Source organism: Cebus imitator, unplaced genomic scaffold (assembly GCF_001604975.1).
Source record: "Cebus imitator isolate Cc_AM_T3 unplaced genomic scaffold, Cebus_imitator-1.0 Scaffold20, whole genome shotgun sequence".
In the NCBI taxonomy this organism is placed as follows: domain Eukaryota; kingdom Metazoa; phylum Chordata; class Mammalia; order Primates; family Cebidae; genus Cebus; species Cebus imitator.
Genome location: NW_016107335.1, coordinates 10,148,912 through 10,164,362, shown reverse-complemented (window position 1 = coordinate 10,164,362; position 15,451 = coordinate 10,148,912). Strand labels below are relative to the sequence as shown.

Below are 15,451 nucleotides of genomic sequence, written 5' to 3'. Positions count from 1 at the left end.
GAGGTAATTAAATCATGAGGCTGTTACCCCCTATGCTGCTGTTCTTGTGGTCATGAGTGAGCTCTCACAAGATCTGATGGTTTTATAAGGGGCTTTTCCCCCTTTTGCTTGGCACTTCTCCTTGCTGTCGCCATGTGAAGAAGGATGTGTTCGTTGCCTTTTCTGCCATGATTGTAAGTTTCCTGAGGCCTCCTCAGCCATGCTGAACTTTGAGTTAATTAAACCTCTCTCCTTTAGAAGTTACCCAGCCTCAGGTATGTCTTATACACTGCTCTACTCCTACCTCAGTGCCATCTGGGGTGCTCTGGAAGCTAGCATCCTTCCTTTGTTTGGTGCTTTCAGGAACGAAAAAGTACACTTAATTTTGAAGCTGGGAACCCATATGAGGCACTTGTAACTGAACAGTATGACCCCCAGTTTAGCACACATGTGCACACACACTCACGTGAAAATTTATTACCCATTGCACTTGCTCATTTTCAAAATTGTCCTTTAGACTGTAGATGGGTAATTTAGAAATTTACAAAGTACCTGACTTTCTGTATGTCTATATTCTATTTCAGTTAGTCAACCATATCCTTTTTATATTTCACCCACACCTTCCCTAGTGGCACATGCTGCTTGAAATCATAATGACAGACATCACTTTGATGTTACTTTTCATTCTTAACTTGGCCATCATTCACAGCTCCTTCTGCTTCAATTGAACGAGGCACTGAAAAAAGGGAAGATATTATATAAATTAAATTTTCATTGCTCTGTAACATATCAAAGATTGCACCATTTCTGATTTACAGTTAGGATTGGAAATTAACTTCAAAAGGCAAGAAATGGAAAAGTGGAGGCATATTCTTTCATGGTTTATTACTGAAAAGGGAGAAGTGATGTAATGATAACAAAAAGATTTCTCTTCTTGAACAAAAGAAGGAATATTCTTTCCTCTTATACCTGTGTATTTATATCAATTTGTAAGCTTTGTCTACCACTTAATCCTTTGGACTCACAACTATTATGCAAACAGCCCGTGTATTGCAACCCATATTGCATGATAGAACCGTGAAGTAACAGAAATTAGAGCTTGAAGGTATATTAAGGGATGGGAAAAAAAACCCTTAATGAAAACATTTCTAGATGCAATACATTTCAGAGAGTTTATCTGTCCAATTCACACCTGGTGAGTGGTAAAGGGAACCTGGAACTGGGTCATCTGCCTCCTAGTTCAGTTTTTTTCCCCCTTGTTACACAAAGACCTAATTTTGCAATATTAGTGTAAGAGGGCTCATTTGGGAATACTTGATTTGCTGCTCCCAAATTTTGAGACCTTCTGGATTCCTTGTTTATCTAATGTTTACTTCTAGGCCTCATAGTTCCTTTTCCTCTCTCTCTCTCTCTCTCTCTCTCTCTCTCTCTCTCTCTCTTGTTATTATACTTTAAGTTCTGGGGTACCTGTGCAAAACATGCAGGCCTGTTACATAGGTATACAGGTGCCATGGTGGTTTGCTGCATCCATCGCCCCGTCTTCTACATTAGGTATTTCTCCTAATACTATCCCTCCCCTATCCCCCGACCCCCGACAGGCCTCCTCTAGCCCCCCACCCCCTGACAGGCCTGGTGTGTGATGTTCCCCTCCCTGTGTCCATGTGTTCTCATTGTTCAATACCCTCTTATGTATGGGAATGTGTGTTGTTTGGTTTTCTGTTCTTGTGTCAGTTTGCTGAGAAAGATGGTTCCCAGCTTCATCCATGTCCCTGCAAAGGACATGAACTCATCCTTTTTATGGCTGCATAGTATTCCATGGCATATATGTGCCACATTTTCTTTACCCAGTCTATCACTGACAGGCATTTCCTCTCTTAACCTTGTCACGCTGAATCTTTGGCTTCTACCAGCAAGTGTCTCTAGCCCTCATTGTCGTAAGGTGCCTCCCAGCTCCTCAAATCTTGCACCTGATGCTTCCATCTCCAGCCTCTCCTCGTTTCATGGTTATCTCTTCTCAGCTCGGTATCAGTGAATCCTTTTTGCTTCTTCTCAATCTTGTCCCCTATCAAGTACCCTCTCTTGACGAGGTGTATCTGCCTCAAAATCCACACCAACATCCACTTGGATAATACTGTATCCTCACTAAAATTCTAGCATCCTTTTCTTTTCCTTTACATACTAACTTTATCCTCTGATTATCTCAACCTCTGACTTTGCCTTCTGATGCCCTGAGAGCATATATTCTCATCACTCCATGGGCACTTTTATCTTGATGGGTCCCTTCCTGCATAAAAAATATTAAAATATATATTTTATGACTGCTTTGGTATAAAGGTAAATCTAATCTTCTACCCTAAAAATGTTCTTTTATCCTCTGATCTTCAAAAGGAATTAAAGCATTTTTCTAGACCCCTGACATTATTGTAGGCAGTGAGCTCTGTGCCTGCTGGACATATTGGCTCTGGGGTCAGGCCACAGAAAGGTACAGATGCGATCCTACTTAGAATCAACTGTAACTGGGCTGTGAGAGCATATTCCATTGATAACTAACATCTTCCATTGATAGCTAAAATTTCTCCATTTTCTGTGCGTGTATGTGTTCACAGAGCACGACTCACCTGCCTTCTTTCTTTTTCCTTTACAGGGGAAATTAAACCCACACAACAAGATCAATTATCTCTCTGTCGCATCCTTAAAGGCTTTCTGTCTTTGTACCCATCCTGCTGCCTTGCTCTTGTTTTGCTGAGATGGAGGTAGAAGATGTTCTTTCATTTTTTTGTTTTCCTAACACTGTGTCTCCGATGCTTTGACACTAGCCCATTGCAAGAATTCTCCTTCTTTTTCTAAATTTTACTTTAAGTTCTGGGATACATGTGCAGAATGTGCAGGTTTGTTACATGCATGTTCCATGGTGGTTCCTGCTAACTAATTGAATAATCTTGGGGCAGCCATGTCCCCTCTCTTGACTTTGGTTTTATTATCTACAAAATAAGCCAAATAATGCCTTATTTGCCTGAAGGCAGGAGGTTAACCATGGTAATCTTCTAGGGAGTCCATCAATACCAACATCATCTAATGCAGCAATTATGAGTAGGTGAATATTTTAAATTTATAAAGACTACTAACTGCTAGGCTAGTACCTAACATTACGTGGAAATGATAACCACTTGAAAATTTATCATTTCCACATAATGTTACTCTATTGGGCCAATTATAATTATAGTTCTAATATGTATACATACGGATATCTATATAATATATATGGACACCTATTTTATAAAGGCAATATTTGTGTGTGTGGCATGTGCTAATGTTTGAGTCACAGTACTTATTTTTTAAATTGCTGAAATCTATTAAATATGATAAATATTAGAGTGACTAATCCTGAAATTATGGCTGCTTGAGAAAATGTGTTCTTTATCAAAATCTTGGGAAAATTATAATATGTTTTTATCTCTTGGTTGCAAAAATTAGATTATTTTTAAATATAACTTTTTTTAAAACTTGGAACTAAATTCTGGAATATTTAATAAGTACCTACTATGTGTAAAGTACCTTCTAGGTGTTGAATATACAAAGTTAAATAGAGACTGTTTGAGCAGACAGACAAGATGCAAATATCTACAAAGCAAAACTAAATTAAGTAAGGGCTGACAGAAGGAAAAACCGCTACCTGGGGGTTCAAAGTTTGGAGAAAACCTATTCTTTTGGAAGTCTCAGTAAAGACTGGTGAATTATGAGGCATTTATTTGCTTTCTGATCAAAAATTAATTCATACTTATTATAAGGAATGTATACTTAAAATATTGCCAAAGTACTTTCTAAAATGATTGTGTTACTATATGCACCCTTTGTTTCTGTATAGTTGTCGATTTCCACATGCTTTTTCAATATCGACAACATCAATTTTTAAAATATTCAAATGATACTTTAGTTGGATAGAAGATAAATAATATCTAATTTTAGTTATTTAAAAATATTTCTATTAGTGATATCCAGTTCTCTTTACATATACATTAGGCAATTATGTTTCTTCTTTTGCAAATTGTCTGCTCATGCTTTTTGTCCATTTTACCATTTAATAGAATACTTGTCTGTTATTTATTTTATGAATATGTTATATCTGAGGTCACTGTTGTGAATGGAAAATTCTAGACTTTTCCAGTGAGCTTCCAATCTACATCCCCAACTACACACGTGTTATATCCATGTGGCTTTCCCACATCATGCTCATGTTGACTCACACTCACATTCACACTCACACTAACACACTCAATGGGATCAAAACTGAAAGCCCTACTGGGAGTGCGGTGGCGTTCTCCAACCATTTCCCAAGCCAAAGCTTCAGGGCCGCCCTGGAGTTTCCAGGGCTCATGATGTTATCTCATCAGTTCCACTTCCTCAGTAGCTCCTGTAAGGGTCCTCCCTGAGTCCTCTCCATGGCATCCCCACCTTGGCTGGCGACCACCATCTCAATGCAGATCACTTCATTTCTCACCTAGGGCAGGACGACAGTTTCCTACCTGGCTTCCTTCTCTTCAGTATTACTTTTTTCCAGATCCATCTTCTGAGAGTAGCTGTGGAGAATTTCTGAAATGAAAATCTGATCACTTTTAAAATTCTCTAGTTGTTACCTATTTCCTGGATTAAATATCTTAAGTCTTTTCTTGTCATTCAATCTGCGTTCGTGAGTTTTCACACGACTATAAAGATACTACCTGAGACTGGGTAATTTATAAACAGAAGAGGTTTAATGGACTCACAGTTCTGCATGGCTGTGGAGGCCTCAGGAAACTCAGAATCATGGCAGAAGGTGAAGGGGAAGGAGGCACCTTCTTCACAAGGTGGCAGGAGACAGAGAAAGTGCAGGGGAAACTGTCACTTTTAGACCCCTCAGATCTGTGAGAACTCCCTCACTATCATGAGAACAGCATGGGGGAAACTGTCCCCATGATCTGAACACCTCCCACAAGGTACCTCCCTCAACACATGGGGATTACAATTCCAGATGAGATTTGGATGTGGACACACAGCCAAAGATATCACAATCTAAGATAGTCATTATCTCGGAGACTTAATTTCCTCTGTAATACTTATTCGGTTTAACATAGCATTGCTTGTTTGCTTTCTTCTTTTTCTTCTCCTGCCTCTTCCTTTCTTCCTTCCTTCTTTCCTTTCTTTTTACCTTCCTCCCTCTCTCCCTCTCTCAATCCCTCTCTTCCTTCTTTCCTTCCTTCTTTGCTTTTTTCCTTCCTCCCTCCCTCCCTTCCTTCCTTTCTTTTCACCTCCCCCCCCTTCCCTTCTCCCTTTTCCCTCCCTCCCTCCCTTCTTTCCTTCCTTCCTTCTTTCCTTCCTTCCTTCCTTCATTCCTTCCTTCCTTCCCTCCTTCCTTCCTTCCCTCCTTCCTTCCTTCCTTTCCTCCTTCCTTTTTTTGTGCTCCCTTTACTGAAATGTAGAGTTCATGAGGTCATGAGGCCAGGGTTAGGTTTCTTGTTTGTAACTAAACCGCAGCTTGTAGAAAGGTGGCTGGCACATAGTGGATGCTCATAAATATTTGTTGAATGCTTTGAAAACTGTGAATGGTTCCCATTAGCCTGCTACTTAGAGCTATTAGGATTTATTTATGTTCCTGCTTTCTCTAACCCCAGGATCTTGACTATTTTTTAACTTAGTTAACTAGTATTAATCTGTATTGATTTTTTTTTGGGAGGGGGCAAGGTCTTGCTTTTTCACTGAGGCTGGAGTGCAATGGTGTGATCATTGCTCACCACAGCCTCAACTTCCTTTGCTCAAGTGATCCTCCCTCCTAAGCCTTCTCAGTAGCTAGGACTATAGGCACACCACCATGCCTGCCTAATTATTTTATTTTTTTGTAGAGACAGGATCTCACTATGTTCCCCAGGCTGGTCTTGAACTCCTGGCCTCAGGCCATTCTTCCACCTTGAGATCCCAAAATGTTGGAATTAGAGGTATGACTGCACCTAGCCTACTTTTGATCCTTTATGACTCAGCTTTGAGGTTGCATCACTAGGAATCCTGTCCTAAGCACCTTCTCATCAGCCAGTGTTTCTCCATAGTGCCAAACATATTCCCTTACCATAGTACTGATCACCCTGTGTTATTAATTTCTACCTCAGGTAGATGGTAAGCTTCCTGAGGACAGGATTTATGTCTTATTATAATTGCATTTTCCAGGACTAAGCAATGGTTTTGGCTTATCATAGATTTTCAATACATTATTTATTGAAAAGGTAAATGACAATAACTATTTAATAATTTTTTATTGTTTATAAATGTATTCAGAATATTTAGTATATCATAAAAATGTCCATTAGAGCAACTGAAATGAAAATGATTAAATAATGTAGATTTTGTTTTGTTTAAGAAAATATACAAATGTAAAATATTTATAAGGAATATTTTTAATGCAAAATAACAAAGACGTGTAAAGGGATAGGTTTTAATTATCTGGAAAATTTCTTGACAATACTGACTAGCTAAGTTTTCATGTAATAAAATTCATGTGATTACTGTCTTTTGTGATGAACATTATTATGTTGTCTCATTTTTCTATTTTCCCCTAAAAAGCAGGGAAACCAAACAAGGATTTCTATGGGAAAAAAATGCTATAACCAAGAAGTACTTGGCTATTAGAATGATACTTTCTTACTGCTAAAATTCTATTAAAAATGGTTTATGCATTTTGAGATTTAGTTATTTCCATGATTTAGCTGCAGTCTTTTAAAAAAATTTTTATTTTTTCCTAGTTGGAATCTCTGTTTTGGAAACTCCTGCCCTATCTGTTGGGTGAAATTTGGTGATCTTTAGCCAATGAACCAAATCACATTTGTATTCTTCAGCTTAATATGAATTCTGCTTTGTGTTGGCCAATCACATCTTTCTTCAGTAGGCAGGCAAGCTTGAATAGGATGTTTACTTAACAGCTTGAGGTGACCTTCATGGAATTATAGTAGACAGATCTACATAACAATGAAATCAGTGACAACAGAGATAAATGGTGTCTAACAACAATCATTAACACCATCCTATAAAACTATAATCATTAACATGTTAGTTTTTTAAGACACATAAGACACTTGAAACAACCATAGGGACTGCCCCCAAATATTCTTTGCCTTCTTGGAAAAGTCTTTCACCACCCATTGGCATAGGCTGAAAATCTCAGTTTACCTCTAGTTTTCAGACCAGTTAACGTGCCTTCTATTTCAACAAAGGAGAACTCTGCCTCTCAAGAGATATTTATTTATTGACATTTTACTTATCAGGAAACCAAAATGTTACTTGTTTGTGGCTCTGCATCTGATTTAAGAAGAAATATCAAGAAGGGTGGAAGATAGATAAATAGATGGATAACATCTTTTTAAAATAATAATTGAAGTCATCAAAGTTAACATATTTTGACAGATCGGTATATGAAAAGCCATTAAAAAAAAAAAACAGCTGTTTAGCTGTAGGGAATTTCACTCTTAGGTTGAATCCAAAGATGCATGTTGGTATTTATTCAGTAATCAATCACAGAAAGAAAAGACCTCGAATTTTAGTTGGAAGTTTTTATTTTTATCCTTTTCCTTACTCCTGGTCTTAAAACCTGCTCTGAGGAGAGCTGTACATGCCAGGGTAGAGCTCATCAAAAGCTAGCAATCACAGCTAAATCAGCATGCAAAATGCCACTCAACCTTGGGCCTTTATTAAAATTTGCTGGGACTCAATTTGAGATAGCGATCATTCTTATTAAAAAGCAAAATGTAAGATAGTTTTTTTATATAAATCTCTGGATGGAATGGAATTGCTAATCAGCATAGGCTGATGTGATTTCTCTGTTGCAAATCCTGCCGAGGGCTCAGAAGTGGCACATTACCATAATTCGTAGGCTAGAGCTGGCAGCTTGAAAAAGACCTGCAAGAATCTTTAAAATGCTTAAGCAAAGCTGCAAGTCACAGCAAAACAACACAGCGAGAACTGCTACCCGGTGTTCCTCCTGTTATATAACGAAGTTGTGGCCTCTCCCTCATCACTTGCTTTTCTTGATGCTCCCTTGTTTATGTTGCTGGGTGTTGTTTATAAACAACCTCTCCACACAGCACCGCCACACGGTAACATCCGTCCATTTACAATGTGCTTGGTTCACAGCGGAGGTTGAATGAAAGAGCTTGCGTTTTTCTTTTAGTACGGAAAGTGCAGCCAATCAATTAACCACATGCACTTAATGCATTGTTTGTCTCTCCTGCCATCTCCTCTCTCCCTGCTTGACATCACCCTCTATAATTTTTGTTTCCAAAAGATATAGAACAGCCTCCAAAAGATAGAGAACTCTTCTTGGATACACGATGGCCTGCTTATTGAATGCCTATTTTTCACCCAAAGAAAATATGTTTAGATTTGGGGACCAATCCTTAAATGGAGTAAAGTTAGACACTTGTATCATTTTTCCCCCACAGAGGGAGGGTTACATTTGCTCCCGCACGAGAAAACTCATGGCACAGCTGCGCGGAGAGATGTCAGCATAAACCGAAATGAGTGTGGCTGAATTTGTGGTGAAAGGAATTACCGACAAAGGCACTCAACTTTGGGTGAACTAATGGCAATCTGACCTGATGGTAAGAAGAATTTACAAGAAATGTATGCATTTACATACACAGCAAGACAATACAAAACAGTACACACAGCTTTCTTATGAAAAGCCCAAATGGCTTGATCATTTGGAAGTTAAATTGTTATCAGATATTATGTTTGCTTAGGAGATTGGTGTCTAAGGGGAGAACCAGGCACTGGTTCTGAGACGTGGAGATGTCCAATGGGCTGAAGGAGGGCGTTTCTCTCTGTCTTTTGGATTATCACTTTAATCTTTTTTTTTTTTTTTTTTTTTTTTTTAACACTAAATTCCAAAAAAGCACTAGGCTCAAACTTTTAACCAGGTGTAGCGATAGAGTCAAGCTGACTTATCCTCAGTGAGAGGCCAAGGGAAGTTCCTTCCTTATCTGGGACAGTTCCCCTCAGGTCCCTGGGTAGGCCCTGAGGTAGGGAGCTGGCCTTTTAAAAGAGAGTATGTAAGTGTAGTGAACAAACCCGAGCGTTTTAATGACAATCACTCTTTTCTTTTGTGGTGACCAGGTTGTGTCACCTTGGTTAGGGTTCTCAGTGATCTTCAGAGCACATTAGCATATAATGCAGAAATTGAGGTGTAAAGTTCTGTTTGAAAATCTAAATTTGCTCAAGTTTGAACCAACATCAGTTTAAGGGTGTTAGAGATTTCCCAACTAGTGGTGGGGAAACCCAGTGGGCAGATTTGCACTGTAACACATTTAAAATGGGCACCAAACTACACAAGGCCCAGAGAGGAGGCGTGAACCACATTCAAATGGCTTATGCTACCTGATGTCTCCTTTTGACACCTCCTCTGAATCCCTTATTAAAGCCAGAGAGCTGAAAATTATTTTCTAGTTAAAAACGGCAGTCAGATCAAACAGATTAGACAATGCACCTTTTATTTGCCCCAAGTCCAAAAGGCCATTATGAGGGCGCTGTTTCTGAGCCTGTGCACCAGGGGCCCTGGCACCCAGTGCCTGTCTCCCCAGCCTCCTCTTCCCAATTTCTTCCTCCAAAAATGACTGTGATCGCTCAGCGTCAGCATGCACAGCTGGACTTCACATTCCCATTTGCAGTGGATGCTTCATCTGAAATGCTAGTAGTATTTGTCAGCCTGGAAGTGTCTTGAGGCTGCTTCTGAGAGATACAAGGAGGCAACTGATAAGAAGCGCATCAGAAGGGCAGTTAATTGCCTCCAGTCTCTGGGTGCTGGGAATATTTAAAATCTATGGGATTAAAGGCAGATTAAAAACTGTGGAAGCAGGGGCCCAATAGCGCTGAAAGATCACAATCAGCAAGGGTAATGGCAGAGAAAAAATGAATGTGGCAAATAAAATGACAGATAGGAAATTCAGATCCGCTTCTAATGCTCGAAGTTCCATCTTGTAAGCACAATTCATCTACGTGTAAATCATTTTTTGGCTTCAAGCTTATCAGCCAATCGGTGAATTAAAACTGCTCTTTCCTTAGAGGATTAAAGAGGTTGATTGAAGTCAGTGTGAAAACTGGCTAATAAGTCTGGAAATGTCAGGAGGGGCTTCAGAGGAACTCTGTGTAGTTTTTTTTCCCTCTCCTCTCCTTCTCCCTCTCAGAGCTGTGAAATAGGAAGTTTGCAAAGCAGTGGAGTTCTGTTACTTTGAGTAATGCTTTTGTGTTTTCTGTAGGTGACAAAAGTATCCGGTTGGAGTGTTTGAATTTGCAAGGTGCACAGAAATCTTTATCATTAAGACACACAGTGGGGAAACACTGATGAAAACAATTGCTATTCGTAGAAATCAGTTCTGCAAAGGGAAGCCACAAACCTGGGGGCCTGTAAGGTTAGCGTAAGTGTCTATTTTAAGTTGTAACATTGTGACCAAGAGTATTTTAGATTTTGAGATCATCCATTTAATTAGACAATTGATGTTCATTTGGCCTCCCGGATTAAATGTATTACACTTTAAAATGTTAGAAAAACATACGTTTAGTACTTTGTTCCTCAAAGCAATTGAAATACTAGAGATGGAATAAGTGTTCTCTATACCAGTGAGTTTTGTTTCTAAGGCAACTGTCATTTTCAAATATGGGGCCATATTTGACTCAAATTATTCTGGGAGGTGGTCTTGGTAAGGGTACTCCCTGCTGGTCCTGGGCTTCAGCACAATCTCAGCAGAGGGGACTCTGATAGGTAGGAAGGAGAATTGTTGAAGGGACTGGAAGGCAGCCTAAATGCAGATTGTACCCTTTTCATTCCAGAGGCCCAGTTGAACAAGAAAATTCCGAGCAGAAAAGTACCAAACCGAGACAGGTTGTAGGACTCTGAGAAAGATGTTTTTATTTTTCTGTAGTTTTATTCCTGACTGCACCAAGTTTTATTCAAGACTGCAACCTTTATTTCCGATGCTTGACATTCCATCTCTAGCATCCCGCACAATGCCGGGCTTGATGGCCCTTGTAGAGAGGAGGTAACTGAGAGGCAGGGATGTTCAGCAACCTGCTCAAAGTGACCCAGGAAGAAAAGGAGGGGGTCTAGATTCCAACTCAGGGCTGTCTGGTACCTATAATCTTTCCTCTCGCAAACCCACAGTCTTCCCTCCCATTTGCATTTTGAAGAATAGTCAACACACAGGCACATACAGGCAGATCAACATGGAGAGGTCCACTGATAATTGGCACTCAAACCTGTTGCTTGATTCAGAGTCCTTGGAAAGTTAATTTTGCCCTTTACATCTTTGACTTCTAAATTTTTTATTATTTTATTTTATTTATTTATTTGTTGAGACAGACTCTCACTCTCTTGCCCAGGCTGGAGTGCAGTGGGATAATGTCGGCTCACTGCAACCTCCACCTCCTGGGTTCAAGTGATTCTTGTGCCTCAGCCTCCTAAATAGCTGGGACTACAGGTGTGCACCATCACAACTGGCTAATTTTTGTGTTTTTAATAGATACAGGGTTTTGCCATTTTGGCCAGGCTGGTCTTGAACTCCTGACCTCAAGTGATTCACTTGACTCAGCCTCCCAGAGAGTTGAGATTACAGCCCCAGGTCAAGATTTTTATTTAAATTTTTAATTTTTATGGGTACATAGTAGGTGCATATATTTATGGGCTACATGAGATGTTTTGATACAAGCATGCAGTATGTAATAATCACATCGTGGAGAGTGGGGAACCCATCCCTCAAGCATTTATTTTTCCTAACTTGGCCTCCCAAAGCACTGGGATTACCAGCATGAGCCACTGTGTCCAAGCATTTATTTTTCATGTTATGAATAATCTATTTGTACTGTTCTAGCTATTGAAAATGCACCATAAGTTTATTATTGATGATAGTCATGAATCTTTCTATTTTTAGGAAAATGTGTAAGGAAAAAACACTTAAAAGAAGCAACCATAATTTCCACCAGTAAGAGAAGTTCATTAACTTTCATTGTATATTCTTTCAAACTTTTTCCACTGGGGTGTGTGTGGTTTAAAAATTGGGAACATGTGCACCATGGAATACTATGTAGTCATAAAAAAGGATGAGTTAATGTCCTTTGCAGGACATGGCTGAAGCTGGAAACCATCATTCTCAGCAAATTGACACAAGAACAGAAAACCAAACACCTCATGTTCTCACTCATAAGTGGGCGTTGAACAATGAGAACACATGGACACAGGGAGGGGAGCATCACACACTGCAGTCTGTTAGGGGGTGAGGGGCTAGGGGAGGGATAGCAGGGGCTGGGGGGATATGGGAGGGATAGCATTAGGAGAAACACCTAATGTAGAGGACAGGGTGATGGATGCAGCAAACCACCAAGGCATGTGTATACCTATGTAACAAACCTGCACATTCTACACATGTACCCCAGAACTTAAAGTCTAATAATAAAAAAGAATTGGGAACATGTGGTTAGTTATTGCTTCTTGATGCTGACAACAGCTAACATTTAGTCTCTATGTGCCATGCACTCTTCCAAGTACTTCACATAGGTTAGTTTATTCTCTCATAGTCTGATGAAAGAATCCTTTTATAATTCCCATTTTATGGCTGAGAATGGGAAGACACTGAAGCACTGGAAGGTTAATTTCAGGCGTGGCAGAAGCAGGATTCAGCCACGGAGTCCCCACTCTCATCCCCCCGATGCAGAGCTCTCTCTGGTTGGTGGATTCAGGCTCAGAGATTTCATACCATGTCCAGGGCTGGACTCAGGGCTGGATTCTGGGGTGGGGCACCTGACAGCCAGAGGATGCTCTGCTTGACTGGGATTTCTGAGCTGAGAGTTACTTGCCTGGAAAAACTCCTTTGCTCTCCCTGGTACTCCCCTGCCCTGTGAAATTTACCTGTCTGATGTGACTTTTCCTTAGGGCGATGCTCTGGTAATCTGGGGCGCTAAACTAAACTAATGCTCAGTAGTGGGCGAAATGTAGCCCCTCTAAGGGAAACATATCTGCATGCTAAAGGGGGTTTTGGAGAGTTCTCTATCGCATGCCTATTTAGAAAGCTGGAGAGAGAGAGAGATTTGGGGCAGAGTGTGTGTGTGTGTGTGACTATGAAGCAGCACTATTTAACTGACAAAGGCCAGGTGCTGTAGCTCACGCCTGTAATCCCTACGCTTTGGAAGGCCAAGGTAGGAGGAGGGCTTGAGCCCAGGAATTTAAGACCAGCCTGGACAACATGGCGGAACTCTCTCTCTACAAAAAACACAAAAATGAGCTGGTCGTGATGGCATTCGCCTGTAGTCCTAGCTACTGGGGAGGCTGAAGTGAGGATCGTTTGAGTCCAGGAGGTTGAAGCTTCAGTGAGCTGCGATTGTGCCACTGCACTCCTGTCTGTGTGAAAGAGACCCCATCTCACAAAAACAAAACTCAAACAAAAAAACTGGCAAATGTCTCAAAAGTCTGGTCCTTGCATATACAAATAGGAGAAATAAGAGATTTTTGTTAACACCTAAATCATCCTTTAATATAAGTATTCTTTGGTTGGCTACTGCACTGGTAAGTTTTGTTCTTTTTTGTTTTTTTTTTTTTTTTGGATACAAGGAGTCAGGAAGTGTTTCGATGAATAGAAGTGGTATTTAAAGAGTAGCAGCGTTGATGCCTAGGAATCTTTGTTTTTTGAGAGGGGGTTTCGCTCTTTTGCCCAGGCTGGAGTGAAGCGGAGCAATCTCAGCTTATTGCAACCTCTGCCCCTGCTCCCCCTCTGCCCCAAGTGATTCTCCTGCTTCAGCCTCCTGAGTAGTTGGGATTATAGGCTCCTGCTATTACGCCCGGCGAATTTTTGTATTTTTAGTAGAGATAGAGTTTCACCATGTTGGGCTAATTTTTGTAATTTTAGTAGAGACAGGGTCTCACCACATTGGCCAGGCTGGTATCAAACTCCTGACCTCAGGTGATCACCCGCCTCAGCCTCCCAAAGTACTAGGACTACAGGCATGAGCCACCATGCCTGGCCTTATGCTTAGGAATCTTAACAATGAGTACAAAGTTGAAAAACATGAAGTGGACCATCTGAGGGCTGTGCAGGGTATTTCAGAACCTAAGATAATCAACACAAACACAATGACATGCCCTAGATTTTCTTAAAGGACAGAGCTTAAGATATCAATACTCCTTGCCCCTCTTCCTCTTGAATGCCTGAGTGAGATTCAGAATGGATATTTCAGTTTGGCAGTTTAAAAATATGAGTTACTTTTTGCTCAGACAAATAGGAAATACTTCTCTCCAATGATGGATGTGGCCATTTTTACACCACAGATAAGACTGGTAAGAAACCAGCACTGGGAAAAATGCAAGCAGAGCACCCATCCTCGTCAGTCTTATTCAATGGGACCTTTGAGGTTGAGCTTCTGGAAAGACCCTGGATGTTGTATGAAGTAAACAAGATTGCAGAATGTCCTTCTAGCAAATTATCCTCCCAGCAACCTCCACCTTGCTTTACGTTTGCCTTTAATTATAACCTTACGTAGAAGGGCAGGAATTGCCAGAGCCAAGAATTGTTTTGAATTTACATCACAAACATCTCAGTATCTTAGGAATTTTCCTTTTTTTTTTTTTTTTCATTTTGTTAAGTTAGTTTCTATGGCATTCCAACATGTAGCGGGTCTCTGAGAATGGAGACCTAGCATCCAAAGAAAAATCTTGGCTAAAACATGTTCCTTTTCCAGGTAGGAGCTGTTCTGCAATTGTAAGGGGACAGGCTATACATCCTAATGAAAGCACATCTGAAAACCAAGAAAAAGGGTGGATCAGGACTTCCCAAGAACACCCTGTGATTCTGCATCCCTCTTCTAAATCTAAAATGTTGGAGGTTCTACTTAGATTATGCAGCTGTACCTTGTTTTTCTGCTCTGTAGGTTAAAATAAGTCCTCTGTTAACCACTGTGTAAATTTCACATCGTTATAAACTCCCAAAGAAAGAGATTGTTTATTTTCAGCCAATTCAAGAGTGCCTGTCCCCATCCCTTCTCTCACTCACTGATCTCAAATGGAGAATTCAGGTGCTAACACATGGCCCATGCATCCCTCCAGTTCTTTGCAGGTCGCCTGATCATGAGATGCCCTGTGGTCCCTGACAGGCTCTGATGCTGGGATTTAGGCAGCTGGCTGCACCCTCTGAGCATACTGCAGGCTGTTGCACCACCTGTCTGCCCTTTTTTACTTGCAAAATGGAAATCTCTCTAAGCTCTATCATCTTTGACATTCCTGTAAAAAAATTTAGTGATAAGATGAACCAAACAGAATGGCAGGATGGGATATGTGGCAGGGATATATTTTTGACCCCATATTTGAAAACTTTAGATGCAGCCGACATAGCTAAGTAAAGTTGTGCCTTGCCTGCTAAGAGGGAAGATTAATATCCGATAAATTATTCCCCCAAGTCCTTAGTCCTGAATTTCAGTT

At 40.4% G+C, this 15,451-nt stretch overlaps 1 protein-coding gene across 1 annotated transcript in view; it reads right to left on the bottom strand.

Moving 5' to 3' along the window:
• Window positions 1–15,451, bottom strand: part of LOC108296661 (60S ribosomal protein L8-like) — a 54,401-nt gene that overhangs the window by 38,068 nt on the left and 882 nt on the right. The gene's annotated exons all lie outside the window — the stretch shown is intronic.